The sequence below is a fragment of the Mobula birostris genome, chromosome 3 (assembly GCF_030028105.1).
Source record: "Mobula birostris isolate sMobBir1 chromosome 3, sMobBir1.hap1, whole genome shotgun sequence".
In the NCBI taxonomy this organism is placed as follows: domain Eukaryota; kingdom Metazoa; phylum Chordata; class Chondrichthyes; order Myliobatiformes; family Myliobatidae; genus Mobula; species Mobula birostris.
The window spans coordinates 3,980,821-3,995,794 of NC_092372.1; the positions used below are offsets into that span (position 1 = coordinate 3,980,821).

General features: G+C 44.5%; 1 protein-coding gene across 1 annotated transcript in view; it reads right to left on the reverse strand.

The window, feature by feature from the left end:
- LOC140194870 (lipoxygenase homology domain-containing protein 1-like) overlaps positions 1-14,974 on the reverse strand; it is a 351,891-nt gene that overhangs the window by 320,321 nt on the left and 16,596 nt on the right. The window lies entirely within an intron of this gene.

Consider the following 14,974-nt stretch of genomic DNA (forward strand, 5'->3'; position numbering starts at 1 on the left):
GGCCCTCGCGTCAATGAGAACCTCCAGCAGTCCATCAATGGTCAGACCTCATGATAGTCCTGTCACAATGCTTTTCACCAGTTATCCTGGAGCAGACCTGAGGATTCCAGGCTGGGATAATTTGACAGAAGGACCATTCCAATGGAGATCCGTTGGGACTGGGGCTCCAAGTAGTTATTTAGGGTTAAGTTTTGAAGAACGCCTTGCCGCCGCCAGGCACCAATCCACCACCAAAGCTCACATACAGATGCCGGGTTTTGTTGGTCCACCATCAGCTCCCGTACAAGGGAATCCTTTTATGGTTAAACCACACCGAAGTTCCAGAGAGGAGCTCAGAAATCTACAGTTATACAGTCCTGCCAACTTCAAACCCCAGAGACCCAGTACAACAGCTGCAGAACTTACAACTGCTGAAAGCCCCTTGGCACCCGGTTCCCCTGGTACTCTCACCACAGCAAGACATGAAGACAGTTCTGGTGTTCACCTGAATTATCCAACCCCTGACAGTCTTTCAGTAACAAAATACTTTGGAAATTCTATAGAGATCAATCCTCAGGCTGATCCAATAGCAGACAGACCTCTGGGGAGTGCTAGGAAATTTGTACCTGAAAGGACGTCAGTCGATGTTCAAAACCTAAATGAAGAATCTCAGATTAAACCAAGAGTACTTGACTCTGTAAAGACAGGAAGCCTTGGGAATCCTGTAGAGATCAGGGCTGAAGGAGGAAGTGTAATGTCCCACCATTTGAACTGTATGCAAAAGCCATGTGCTTCCTACAGGAACTATGACACAATAAAATCCAATAAGCTTTCTGTAGAAATGTATCCTGAAGGAAATCTTACAAAAGGTGGATGTGGGAAGAGTGGTGCAATTGGCAGCCCCCCTGATTGTGCTGAAGCGTTGAAGTGTGATGAGCAAAGTGTGCACAACAGAGACTTTGGGAGCATGGTAACCATCAGACCTCAGGACAGAGAAGTGGTGACCATCACTTCAGCCAGTGCTGGCTGGAAGTAACCCTGAGGAAGGTCAAAAGGCAACCATCAATATTTCCCTTACAGTCGTTCTTCCTTCGAGTCAATTGGAATCAGATACCAAAGGAAGCTTCCTGAAGTTTGGTTCTCAAGAGATTCCCACAGGACATCCACAGGAAAATCTGGTTTATCATCCACCAGCTCAAGTTAATGGGAATCCCAATTCATTAGAACCGAATCCAGGATCAGAAACTGGAGAGACAACAATCAATCTCACACAGGATTCTTACGAGAAAACCAAGTCCGTAACCCAGGAAGATGATCCTGGAGGAGAGGTGGGAGTAAAAGCCCAGGGGGAATCCACAAGAAGCCAGACTTGACCTATGCCAATGTGCTAAGAAGGACCAGAGATCAAACCTCATTGACGTACCAAACAAAAACATTTTGGAAGTCAGAATGTCCAGACGTCAGGAGAGCCCTGATAAAGACTTGAAGAATACTCTATCAGAAGGCGGTGAAAAGAAAAGTCTGCAGTTTCCAAATGTCAATCCTAAAAAGGATTTTATTGAAGTTCCACCAAAAGAAGACCCTGTACCAATCTTATCTCCCATGGATCACAGTAATTGCCCAAGGAAATTGAATTGTATTACCCCGGTAATTGTCACTCCTCAGCCATGTAATGTAGCCAAAGCTGGAGGTTCTCAAACAGAAATGCAGGCTACTACTAATAACATAATAGAGTCTCATGGAGGTAGTTTTGACTCTACCCCGTATCACGGGAGAGCAATGGAATCTTGGAAAAGTAGAACTCTTAATCATTCTCCTACAAGTAGTGACCAGGCCAGAAGGCTGGGTGTCAACATGGCAATTGAGCATCTTGGAGAAGGAGGACTGAACATCATGGTTAAACTCTACAAGAGTGCGACAAAGCCCAGGCCTCGGGAGGAGCCTTCGGTTAAATCTGAAGACAATTACAAAGCAGGCTCACCACCAGATAGTCCTTCAGCAACAGATTCTGGGAGAAGTCTTGGTGTAGGCTCACCCTCGTGGAGCTCCTCTGAGACAGAGAAAATGGCAGATCAACAGAGTCCCAGAAAAAATAGTCATCTGGAGAGACCAGGAACACCCCCTGGACAAGATAATGGGATAGCAAATCTAGGTGATTCTGTAGATATCATACTTCAGGAGTGTAGCAGTCTGAAAGGACCAAGTCTTAACAGTCCGACAGTAAGAAAAGACCAGGAGAATCCTTTGGATGTCAATGATAAAGAAAGCCTTCTCATAGGAAAACACCATGGGAACGTCAGTGAGCAGCAACATCTCCAGGGTGTTGACAAAGGGAACTTCATATCGCAGAAGCCTCAGGGAAAATACTGCTGAGGTTACTTCTGGAGATAACTCAGCGATGTTCTCTGAAAGTGTTGAGTACAATGCGAATCAAACAGACATCAAATCCAAACCTGCTCCAGTGGCAAATGAACAAGAAAGGAATCACACGGAGTTCAATGTGAGTGTTACCAGGGCCAAGCTGCAAGTGGATCCAGTGGGTCTTAGCGTAGCCTCATCATTAGGGAGATGTTCCCAGAGCAGCCTTAGTGAGGAAACCGGGAAATCAGATCTGCAATCCCCTGGAACAGTCAGGGGTCTGGAGGGTGCTGCTAGAATCAGATCAGAGATTAAACAAGAGAACGCTTCTGTGGTAGAAAATGCTCAGGAAGATCTTGAGGTTCCTCCTGGAGGTGACCGGGGGAGCCGACTAACCTCTGGTGAAACAGTAAACCCAATGCGTGGTTCGGCACGTAGCGAACCGAAACACGATGCTGGACAGGACGTGACTGAGATGAGTCACACTGAGCTCAGTGAAACTCTGTTCCAATTCGTGCCTCTCAACCCTGAAACTGTTGCAGCATCAGAGAGCCATTCTGCCGTGCTTTCTGAAGGAAATCTTCATGCAGCCTCACCTTCATGGAGTTCTGATGAAGAAATGAGGAAGCTAAATTTGAAGAGTCTGGTTGCACTGATTCGCCAGGGATGCGCCAATAGTCTTACTGTGGGAACAAGTCCTGGAGAAGATCCTGACCAGTGTGGTTCTGCCAACATTACACGGAAAGGGACCATTGATCCGAGAACCCTGGCATTTCTCAGTCCTGCATCCAGAATCTACCAGTGGAGTCCTTTGGAAGTCATTTCCGAAGAAGCTCTTATTACGGTTATATCCCATGGGAATTCTGAAGAGCAGCTATATGAATCAAATCTGCCCAGCATTGTGGAGAACAACCAAGGTGAACTTCCTCCGTGTGAGGAAAATCCTCCACATGTTGCGTCTGGAAATGACGTGAAGCAGTCAGAGCTCTGGCACCCTGCGAGTGTCAGCCTGCATGTGGATCGGCCTGGGGGACAAAGCTGAACACATTCCTGGAACAGATACAACCCAGAGGTGCAACACAGAGCTCAGGCACGCCAACAGCCCCATGAAGTTCAGACCTCATCTTGGGAGTCCGTCCACAATGGCATCCGACAACAGCCTTGAAGCAGCCTCGTCTCCCTTGAGTTCTGACGAAGAGGTGAAGAAGTCAAAACTGAGGAGCCTTGAGACGGTCAACTATCACGGGAGCACCCTTACAAACCAACCAGAACCAACTGCTGGAGAAGATCAGAAGATGTCAAATATACACCTTGATGCACATGTCACTGCCAAGGGGAGCACTGAGTTGAGAAGGTTGGAGGTTGATGGTTTTGTTGATGGAAGGTATCAGAGGACTCCCTATGAAGAGGGTGTTACAATGGTTAGACTCCATGGGAATTCGAGAGCACAGAGCACGTCAACCCTGTCTGGTACTGTTGAAGATGAGCTAGGTGGTTACCCAGTACTGGTACACTCTCAGGAGAGCTTTACCAGTGGAGATGTTGCAGAACTATCAAAATCTCATAACTGTGGAAATATTGCCCTCAATGAGACTCAGATGGACTTTAAGCAGAAACATGTTCTTACCCACATCAGTCCCGATGAGAATTCTACAGAGGTTTCGGCTCTGCCATATCCAGTGCCTCTTAAACCCGAAGGTAGTCGTAAAGCAGGCAATCCCTCAACTCAGACGTCTGAGCTCCCTGGTGCAGTCCCACGTCCCTGCAGACCTCTTACAGAAATAATGAAGTCAGACCTGAGGAGTCCTGATGCAGTCAGTCATCAGGAGAGCTTTACTACATTCAGACCAGAATCAGCCACGGCAGAAGGTGCAAGGTCGTCATATTTAGATGTCACACCTGGACAAAGTATGGAGCCGAGAAAGTCAAAGCAAGTTAGTCTATCTGCAGGAAATTACCAGGAAAATGCTTCGGCAGTGAACACTGCAGGAATTCAAAGGAATTCTGTTGAACAACAATATCTCAGTGGCATTGTAGATGTCAAACAGAGAACTATCTCTATAGCTGAAACACCTCAGGGCAATCTTCTCGTCGCACTGTCTGGAGGTAACTCAGAATGGTCAAAGCCAGGCTACCGTGTGGAGTTCTGCCTCAACGAAAGTGTCACTGGAGTTTTGGTTAACTATTCCCCTGCAGTTCACCCAGTTCAGAGGGACAATCACTCAGAGATCAGGCTTCAAAGTAGCCCCACCCACTTCCAACATCATCAGAGTCATAATGCAGGCTGGTCACCTATCAGTCCTACTGAGCCTGGTACTCATGGCAGTCTTCCTGCAATCTCTGATCTGTGCAGTTCTGAAGAAGATGTGAAGAAATCAGGTCGGCAAGAACTTGCAACAAGCAGTCGTCAGAAGAGTGCTATCATAGTTGGACCTGATCCAAAGAAACTAGATGTCCCAGTCACACCCACTGGGGGCAGAGAGGACTTAACACGAATAAGTCTTCTCACTGCTGAAAGCAGAAAATGGCAATAGAATCCCCTAGCAGAAGTTGTGGAGTCAAAACAACCTGGCTTGAATGAAAATGAAAGGGATTTCGAATGTGAAGCGTTGTCATTAGCAGAGTTCAGTCAGGAGCAGACTCCAAAAATCAGATCAGGATGTAGGCCCAAGAAATCAACTCTGAATAAACCTGAAGGTTTGAAATCTAATGAAAGCCATGTAGATGCTGAGGCTGATCAAAGCCCAGCTGGAAACCCAACTCAGAGCTGTGACATGGAAATTGGGCCCCAGGAGCAGCTGACAGAATTCAAACCCATGGTCCACAAAGATCAGAAGAAAATGACAGACAACATGCTGTGCAGTAATCCTTTGGAGGCCGGCTCAGTCACCTCACAACAGCCTCCAGAAGAAACCCCAACAGTTACAAACATGAAAGGATCTTTAAGAACCTTAGAAGACAAAAAGCAAGTGAATGTGGATGGTCTAAAGGAAATGACCAACCAAGGACTTCCTATAGCTCTCAGACTTAACCCCTCTGAAATCAGTCTCGAAAGCATTGGTTCCAAAATGAGCATTGGAGAAGTCAAATCTGATTTGAGCGTTGGACAGGTTAGGTCAGATTTGAGCTTAGGAGAGGTCAGGTATGAGTGGAGATAGATCTGGACAAAGTATGAAATTGGTGGCAAAAAGGATTGTAGAGTGATGCTATGCAGCTGGAGGCCAATAGGCAGGGTTTGGGGATTGTCTGACTTGTTTTCAAGGGGTTCCTTCAGTGATTCTGCTTTTAATTCCCCAACACAAGGTAAACAAGGCTCTTCTTGGAACCATGTTAAAAGAAAATTTGTAATTATTTTTATATAATGCTGTTATTTACAATCTAATTTTAAGCATCCTCATTTTACGAAGTTTCATAATTCACTCTAAATTCAGAATTAGATCACCGATAACAAGCAAACCGTAACAGAACACAAATACAGTGGATTCCAATTAACTGGGCCACATCAGGACCAGTACATCTTGGCCCAATTAAATGACTGTCCCAATTAGCCGAAGTTTCAAGGAAATGGCTAAAAAGATATAATATGTTACGTATTTAAATGAAATACAGAACAAATTAGAATACGACTAATACTACAGTAGTATAAACTGTGTATTAGTTCCAAATATTTATCAAAGGATGAATTCATCCAGTGTACACTGCTGTGTTCTTTTGATTGTCTGTAAATGAACAAAATCTGCACAGACACCTAGTGTAGATAATGGACTGCCTTCAAACAATGCTGTCGATGACTGAATCCCCCAAATCTTCATTTTTATTGTAACCTTCAAGATGATTATCATCACTTTCAAATTCTTCATAGTTCCTAACTTGTTGAAATAGTGAAATTGTTTCATTTTGACTCTTGGCCGTTTCTGGCATCTCCAAGTCTGAATACATAAGAACATAAGTAATAGGAGCAGGAATCGACCATCAGGCCCATCGAGCCTGCCCCGCCGTTCAATAAGATCATGGCTGATCTGTCCGTAAACTCAGCTCCACCTACCTGCCTTTTCCCCATAACCCTTAATTCCCCTACGTTAAAATCTATCTAACTGTATCTTAAATATATTTAGTGAAGAAGCCTCAACTGCTTCCCTGGGCAGAGAATTCCACAGATTCACCACTCTCTGGGAAAAACAGTTTCTCCTCATCTCCATCCTAAATCTTCTCCCCTGAATCTTGAGGTAATGTCCCCTAGTTCTAGTCTCACCGACCAATGGAAACAACTTTCCTACTTTTATCTTATCTATCTCTTTCAAAATTTAAAAACGCAAACACGAGGAAATTTGCAGATGCTGGAAATTCAAGCAACACACACAAAATGCTGGTGGAACGCAGCAGGCCAGACAGCATCCATAGGAAGAAGCACAGTTGACGTTTCGGGCTGAGACCCTTGGTCAACTGTGCTTCTTCCTATGGATGCTGTCTGGCCTGCTGCGTTCCACCAGCATTTTGTGAGTGTTCCTTTCAAAATTTTGTATGTTTCTATAAGATCCCCTCTCATTCTTCTGAACTCCAGAGAGTATAGTCCCAGGTGATTTAATCTCTCCTCATAGGTTAACCCCTTCATCTCTGGAATCAACCTGGTGAATCTCCTCTGCACTGCCTCCAAAGCCAGTATATCCTTCCTCAAGTATGGAGACCAGAACTGCACACAGTACTCCAGGTGTGGCCTCACTAGTACCCTGTACAGTTGCAGCATGACCTCCCTGCTCTTGAAGTCAATCCCTCTAGCAATGAAGGCCAACATTCCATTTGCCTTCTTAATAACCTGTTGTACCTGCAAGCCAACTTCATGCAATTCATGCATAAGGCTATGTATTTAGCCCCTTGCTGTACTTACTGTACACCTATGATTGTGTAGCCAAGTTTCCATCAAACTCAATATATAAGTTTGCTGATGACACAACAATTGTAGGCCATATCTCGGGTAATGATGAGTTTGAGTACAGAGAGGAAATTAAGAACCTGGTGGCATGGTGCGAAGACAATAACCTATCCCTCAACGTCAGCAAGACGAAGGAATTGGTTGTTGACATCAGAAGGAGTAGCGGACTGCATGACCCAATTTACATCGGTGGTGCGCAAGTGGAACAGGTCAAAAGCTTTAAGGTCCTCGGGGTCAATATCACAAATGACCTGACTTGGTCCAACCAAGCAGAGTTCACTGCCAAGAAGGCCCACCAGCGTCTTTACTTCCTGAGAAAACTAAAGAAATTTGGCCTGTCCCCTAATACCCTCACTAATTTTTATAGATGCACCGTAGAAAGCATTCTTCTAGGGTGCATCACAACCTGGTATGGAAGTTGTCCTGTCCAAGACCAAAAGAAGCTGCAGAAGATCGTGAACACGGTGCAGCACATCACACAAACCAATCTTCCGTCCGTGGACTCACTTTACACCGCACGCTGTCGGAGCAGTGCTGCCAGGATAATCAAGGACACGACCCACCCAGCCAAAACACTTTTCGTCCCCCTTCCCTCCAGGAGAAGGCTCAGGAGCTTGAAGACTCAGACGGCCAGATTTGGGAACAGCTTCTTTCCAACTGTGATAAGACTGCTGAACGGATCCTGACCCGGATCTGGACCATACTCTACAAATATCCGGACCTGCCTCTCAGTTTTTTTGCACTACCTTACTTTCCATTTTCTATTTTCTATTTATTATTTATAATTTAAATTTTTAATATTTACTAATTTTTACTATTTTTAATTTTTTTTAATATTTAATATTTGTAATCCAGGGAGCGGGAAGCACAGAATCAAATATCGCTGTGATGATTGTACGTTCTAGTATCAATTGTTTGGCGACAATAAAGTATAAAGTATAAGCACTCCCAAGTCCCTCTGCACAACAGCATGCTGCAATCTTTCACCATCTAAATAATAATCTGCTCTTCTATTATTCTTTCCAAAGTGGATGATCCTGCATTTACCAACGTTGTATTCCATCTATCAGACCTTGACCCAATCACTTAACTTACCTATATCCCTCTGCAGACTCTCCACATCCTTTGTACAATTTGCTTTTCCACTCAGTTTAGTGTCATCAGCAAAATTTGCTACGCTCCACTCTGTCCCTTCTTCCAAATCATCAATGTAAATGGTAAACAGCTGCGGGCCCAGCACCGACCCCTGCAGCACCCCACTTTCCACCGACTGCCAACCGGAGAAACACCCATTTATAGCAACTCTCTGCTTTCTATCGGTTAACCAATCCGCTATCCATGCCAATACACTTCCTCCGACTCCATGCATCCGTATCGTATTTATAAGTCTCTTGTGCGGCACCTTATCAAGAGTCTTCTGGAAATCCAAGTATACAACATCTACCTGTTCCCCTCTATCCACTGCACTCATGGGTCCTCAAAGAACTCCAGTAAGTTTGTCAAACAGGACCTGCCCTTTCTGAATCCATGCTGCTTCTGTCTAATGGAACCACTCCTTTCTAAACGTTTTGCTATTTCTTCCTTAATGACAGCTTCAAGCATTTTCCCGACTACAGATGTTAAGCTAACTGGCCTCTAGTTGCCATATATAATGCTTGAACCCACGATGTGTAAAGTAGCTCTTAATTGCCTTTCTGCTTATTTCCCACCAAATATCACTGACAAAAATCACTGCTTTTTGAACATGAACACACACAACTAATGCTTTTTAAAAACTGGTCACTTTCAGCACGGTGTAGTGTCTCATTGCCACGCAAGTGCACATGACTGACATTGGTTAGAAATTATTGTCAACAATTGCCTGCCCCAATTAAGCCAATAGTGTCTCAAATAAGCTGCCCTGATTAACCTTTGGCCCAATTAACCAGAATCCACTGCATTTAGAGAAGTGATCAAGACCATAAAAAGTGTAGCAGTTTACAACTTGGCATAGAAACAAACTGTAAACACTGAGTAAAAACAAAAGAAAAATACTGCAGATACTGGAGATCTGAAATAAAGTAGAAAATGCCAGAAATGCTCAGAAAGTCCAGCAGCATCTGTGTAGATGAATAATCAATGTAGATAGATAGATAGCTACTGTGTAGATGGATACTGCATCTGTGTAGATAGATAGATACTGCATTAATGTAGAATATAGAACATAGAATAGCATAGCACAGTACAGGCCCTTTGGCCCACAATGTTGTGCCGACCCTCAAACCCTGCCTGCCTATAACCCCCATCTTAAATTCCTCCATATACCTGTCTAGTAGTCTCTTAAACTTCATTAGTGTATCTGCCTCCACCACTGACTCAGGCAGTGCATTCCACGCACGAACCACTCTCTGAGTGAAAAACCTTCCTCTTATATCCCCCTTGAACTTCCCACCCCTTACCTTAAAGGCATGTCCTCTTGTATTGAGCAGTGGTGCCCTGGGGAAGAGGCACTGGCTGTCCACTCTATCTATTCCTCTTATTATCTTGTACACCTCTATCATGTCTCCTCTCATCCTCCTTCTCTCCAAAGAGTAAAGCCCTAGCTCCCTTAATCTCTGATCATAATGCATACTCTCTAAACCAGGCAGCATCCTGGTAAATCTCCTCTGTACCCTTTCCAGTGCTTCCACATCCTTCCTATAGCGAGGCGACCAGAAGTGGACACAGTACTCCAAGTGTGGCCTAACCAGAGTTTTATAGAGCTGCATCATTACATCGCGACTCTTAAACTCTATCCCTCGACTTATGAAAGCTAACACCCCATAAGCTTTCTTAACTACTCTATCCACTTGTGAGGCAACTTTCAGGGATTTGTGGACATGTATCTCCAGATCCCTCTGCTCCTCCACACTACCAAGTATCCTGCCATTTACTTTGTACTCTTCCTTGGAGTTTGTCCTTCCAAAGTGTACCACCTCACACTTCTCCGGGTTGAACTCCATCTGCCACTTCTCAGCCCACTTCTGCATCCTATCAGTGTCTCGCTGCAATCTTCGACAATCCTCTACACTACCTACAACACCACCAATCTTTGTGTCGTCTGCAAACTTGCCAACCCACCCTTCTACCCCCACATCCAGGTCATTAATAAAAATCACGAAAAGTAGAGGTCCCAAAACAGATCCTTGTGGGTCACCACTAGTCACAATCCTCCAATCTGAATGAACTCCCTCCACCATCACCCGCTGCCTTCTGCAGGCAAGCCAATTCTGAATCCACCTGGCCAAACTTCCCTGGATCCCATGCCTTCTGACTTTCTGAATAAGCCTACCGTGTGGAACCTTGTCAAATGCCTTACTAAAATCCATATAGATCACATCCACTGCACTACCCTCATTTATATGCCTGGTAACCTCCTCAAAGAACTCTATCAGGCTTGTCAGACAAGATCTGCACATCACAAAGCCATGCTGACTGTCCCTGATCAGACCATGATTCTCTAAATGCCCAGAGATCCTATATGGACATCCCTCTACTCTGAGACTGTGTCCTCTGGTCCAAGACTCCCAGAATGCAGGAAACATCTCCTCCATATCCGCCCTATCCAGACCTTTCAATATGTTTCAATGAGATTTCCCACCATTCTTCAAAATTCAGTGAGTACAGGCCCAGAGCCATTGATGCAATTAAATTCTAAACTCAAAAACAACAGACGTTTTGTAAGAATAAGGAAGTGATTGTGCATATTGTCATGTTCATACAACTGGAATTATTTATGTATTCAGCACAATCTTAACGTTAACCACATAGCCATATAACAATTACAGCACGGAAACAAGCCATCTCAGCCCTTCTAGTCCGTGCCAAACTCTTACTCTCACCTAGTCCCACCAACCTGCACTCAGCCCATAACCCTCCATTCCTTTCCTGTCCAGATACCTATCCAATTTTTCTTTAAATAACAATATCGAACCTGCCTCAACCACTTCTGCTGGAAGCTCATTCCACACAGCCACCACTCTCTGAGTAAAGAAGTTCCCCCTCATGTTACCCCTAAACTTTTGCCCCCAACTCTCAACTCATGTCCTCTTGTTTGAATCTCCCCCACTCTCAATGGAAAAACCCTATCCATGTCAACTCTATCTATCCCCCTCATAATTTTAAATACCTCTATCAAGTCCCCCCTCAACCTTCTATGCTCCAAAGAATAAAGACCCAACTTGTTCAACCTTTCTCTGTAACTTAGGTGCTGAAATCCAGGTAACATTCTAGTAAATCTTCTCTGTACTCTCTCTATTTTGTTGACATCTTTCCTATAATTCGGTGACCAGAACTGTACACAATACTCCAAATTTGGCCTCACCAATGCCTTGTACAATTTCAACATTACATCCAAACTCCTATACTCAATGCTCTATTTATAAAGGCCAGCATACCAAAAGCTTTCTTCACCACCCAATCCACATGAGATTCCACCTTCAGGGAACTATGCACCATTATCCCTTGATCCCTCTGTTCTACTGCATCCTTCAATGCCCTACCATTTACCATGTATGTCCCATTTTGATTAGTCCTACCAACATGTAGCACCTCACACTTATCAGCATTAAACTCCATATGCCATTTTTCAGCCCACTCTTCTAACTGGCCTAAATCTCTCTGCAAGCTTTGAAAACCTGTTTCATTATCCGCAACGCCTCTGTCATACCAATAACTAATGATCATACTAATAATCGTCAACATAATAGCTACCACATCATACTTCCAGGTATCAATCCATGCTCTAAGCTCATCCACCTTTCTTACAATGCTCCTGGCATTAAAATAAAGGCATTTAAGAAATTTTCCACCTCTTACTCTCTGTTAATCACTAACCGTGCAAACAACTTTACTATTTTCTTTTTCTTCCTTTTCCCCTACATCCATTCCTACACTCTGGTTCTCCTCCCCCCTCATATCTAGTTTAAATCCACTGGAGCCTCTCTAGCAATTCTACCTGCAAGAATATTTGTCCCCCTCCAGTTCAGATGTAAACCATCCCGCTGGAACAGGTCCCACCTTCCCTGGAAAACTGTCCAATTATCTAGAAATCTGAAGCCCTCCCTCCTGCACCATGTCTTCAGCCACGTGTTGATCTGCGCTATCTTACTATTTCTAAACCCGCCTGCAATCAATTCACTGATACTTTACTAAAATCCTACTTTTTTGGCACCTGCTGGAATCTCCCAAAATTCACCTATGCTAGAAAAAGGCACATTCTACTGACAGTGTAAGACCATAAGATGTAGCAGCAGAATTAGGCCATTCAGCCCATTGAGTCTGCTTCGCCATTCCATCATGGCTGATCCTGGATCGCACTCAACACCATACACTTGTCTTTTCACCATATCCATTGCTGCCCTGACCAATCAGGAAACGATCAACTTCCACCTTACAACACGCTGGAGGAACTCAGCAGGTCGGGCAGCATCCGTGGAAACGATCAGTCAATGTTTCGGGCCGGAACCCTTCATCAGGACTGAAGAGGGAAGGGGCAGAGGCCCCATAAAGAAGGTGGGGGGAGGGTGAGAAGGAGAAGGCTGGTAGGTTCCAGGTGAAAAACCAGTAAGGGGAAAGATCAAGGGTGGGGGAGGGGATAGGCAGGAAAGGTGAAGAAGGAATACGGGAAAGCACAATGGGTAGTAGAAGGAGGCGGAACCATGAGGGAGGTGATAGGCAGTTGGCAGAGGGGGCAGAGTGAAACTGGGATGGGAATTCCCTCCCCCTCCCTTCCCCCATCCACTTCCTCTCCTTTGTCCACTCTGCTTGCTATCTGTGGAATTCTCTGCCACAGGAAACAGTTGAGGCCAGTTCATTGGCTATATTTAAGAGGGAGTTAGATATGGCCCTTGTGGCTAAAGGGATCAGGGGGTATGAAGGGAAGGCAGGTACAGGGTTCTGAGTTGGATGATCAGCCATGATCATACTGAATGGCGGTGCAGGATCGAAGGGCCAAATGGCCTACTCCTGCACCTATTTTCTATGTTTCCATGTTTCCTTGAAGAATTGGAGACGGGGGGGGAGGGGGGACTGCTCACAGTTTATTTACACTTCTGCAAGGACACTGGAAGCTCCTGTGTTCCTACAGAGAGAGAGAAGGGAGGAGCTACCTGATGGACAGCTGGTGTTCAGCACAACAGTATTTAAACCAGCGTAATTGCTTGTTTCACAGGACACGCAGACGCACTAGGGTGTGGTGAAGTTACCACTATTCTGTTCAGGTGCCCACGAGTGTGGGACTGAGGATCGATACTGAGGGATCGATCCGTAATTGTTAGTGCATGAAAGAGCGACCTTGTGGAGTTTACCCGTGTGTCTAACCCTCGCCTGGGTTGGTAGACTATCACTTGAAGATGGTGCTCTTAAGTTGGTCAAGCTTGGCTAACTTGGAAGTTTCGGAGGACAACGGGAAGATCGACGGCATCAGCTCACCTGAAGAACTAAACACCTCTCTCTCTCCATCACTACTCAGCTCAATACCACGAACTGAACTGAACTTTACCCATCATCGTAAGACTGTATCTATTTACCCGTAGGCTTGAAGAAGCTTGGTTTCTATATTTCCACATATATAAAATCATTGCTAATCTGTCTGATATATCTGATTTTATATTACTGTATTGCATAGTTACTAATAAATACCATTAGTTAATAGCAATACCAGACTCCAAAGTGTTTTCTATTTCTGCTGGTTCTTTAACCCTTCATGGGGTACGTGACCACAGAAACCACGCTGACCTTGACTTATTTTATCATTATTCTCCAAGTACCTCGAAACCTCATTCTTAATAATAGACTCCAACACTTTCCCAACCACTGAGATTAGGCTAACTGGCCTAATTTCTGTCCTTTAGTCATCCTCCCTTCTGAAAGAATGGAGTGACATGTGCAATTTTTCAGTTCTCTGGGACCATGCCAGAATCAAGTGATTTTTGAAAGATCATGACCAATGCATCTGTTATCTCTTCAGCAACCTCTCTCAGGACTCTGGGATGTAGTCTGTCTGGTCCAGGTGACTTATCCACCTCAAGATCTTTCAGTTTGCCTAGCACTTTTTCCTTTGTAATAGCAGAGAACAGGATTGCCACGAGACACATATCTCGAATACCTGTATTGAATACAGGGAATATTGGAAGCAAGCTACCATCATTAAGGTTTGACTCCATAAAAGAAAAAGCCATTGCAATAGTGCCCATGATGAGAATTCATATCAAAACTTATAATCAGATCATGTGATTAAGCCTGATCGGCAAAAACAAGCATTACTCTTAATTATCTGCTTCACCCCCAGTGTAACACATCCAAAACATTACCACAGGTGTAAATGCCGGGATGTTACCACGGGCGCACACGCCGAACGTGAACACGGATGCAAATGCCTAACTTTACCACAGATGCAAACGCCTAATTTTAAAACAGGTGTAAACACCCGATGTTACCACAGGCGCACACACCCGACGTTACCGTGGGTGCAAACATACGACATCAGCAGGGGTGCAAACATCTACAGTAAAATTACTCTCAATTAGCTGCATCACCTCCCCATATAACCCATCCAAACCATTACCACAGATGCAAGCACCTAATAGAAAATGAGTTTTCAATAGAGGATGTGTGAATCAAGTTGAAAAGTGTGCCCTTCTGAACCATCTTCCTTAAGGTTAGGTTCTTACCCTGAGATATTATACA